At 60.9% G+C, this 1008-nt stretch overlaps 1 pseudogene; it reads right to left on the reverse strand.

Annotated features, from left to right (window-relative positions):
• Positions 1-207: 207 nt before the first annotated feature.
• On the reverse strand, positions 208-675 carry LOC120840599 (annotated as a pseudogene).
• Between the last annotated feature and the right edge of the window lie 333 nt (positions 676-1008).

A 1008-nucleotide genomic window follows, 5' to 3' on the forward strand; every position in this document is an offset into this window, starting at 1 on the left:
TTTCAATCCACCTTTGCCCGGTGCCGAAGCCCATAGAACGTCAGGGGAGATAGGACTCTAGTTCAGCGTCGTCTGGCTCTGCCCGGAGCCGAAGCCCATAGGGTAAGAGCGAGACCAGGTTCAGACTTTTTTGCTTTTGCTACCTTTGTCCGGAGCCGAAGCCCATAAGACGTCAGGGGAGATCGGAAGAACCATAAAACCATACCCTTAGCACTGCGGGTACTGCTTCGCAATGACGTCGAGGATGCGGAGGAACGGATCGTCGCAGCAGATTGGCCCGTTCAGTGAGTGCCACCAACACCAGTCCAGGTACGCTTAGAGGATCCGGTCCGCCTCGGCTCGCCCTCGCCGCGTGTTCGCTCCCGGTCCGCTCCAGCCATTCATGTTGCGGACCAGGAGAGTCTTGGCGGGTTTCCAGGCGCCCTCGATGTTCTGTGTGTGGGCGCCTGTTGTGGGGTCCACGAAGTGGAGGCTGTGGTTCACCGTGAGGTGGACGTAGCCGAGCGGCGTACCGTTGGCGTCCTGCAGGTCAGGGATCCTCCGGTACGCCGCCCACTCGTCCGTCACAATCGTTGTCCCCGGCGCCACGTGCTTGCGGATCTCCCGGCACAGAGTCAGGGTGTCGCGTTTCCGGACCCTAATCATGCGCAGCTCCCCGGTGTCCACGTCGATCATTCCGAAGATCCAGGGCCCGCAGACCTTCCCGCCGTAATCGGACCTGCGAGGACCAAAACCGTCGGCCCCCAGGGGGCGACCGCGGTTCGCTTTCCTCCTGCCCCGAAATAGGGCTTCGTCGGCCTGCACCATCCCGCCTGGGCCCCCCAGCTGTGGCATCCCTTTCCTTGTCTTAACCACGACCTCACGAACGTAACAGAACCAGTCAGTTTGTACGTGGGAGCCCATCGCAAACTCACCACGTACCAACTCCCTGGTCTGCCGTGTCGTGAGGTTGTTCGCCTTGGCATAGAGTAACCACAGTACCTCGGCTCGGGATAGTTTGACGTTGGG

Source organism: Ixodes scapularis, unplaced genomic scaffold, assembly GCF_016920785.2.
Source record: "Ixodes scapularis isolate PalLabHiFi unplaced genomic scaffold, ASM1692078v2 PGA_scaffold3__209_contigs__length_174095766, whole genome shotgun sequence".
In the NCBI taxonomy this organism is placed as follows: domain Eukaryota; kingdom Metazoa; phylum Arthropoda; class Arachnida; order Ixodida; family Ixodidae; genus Ixodes; species Ixodes scapularis.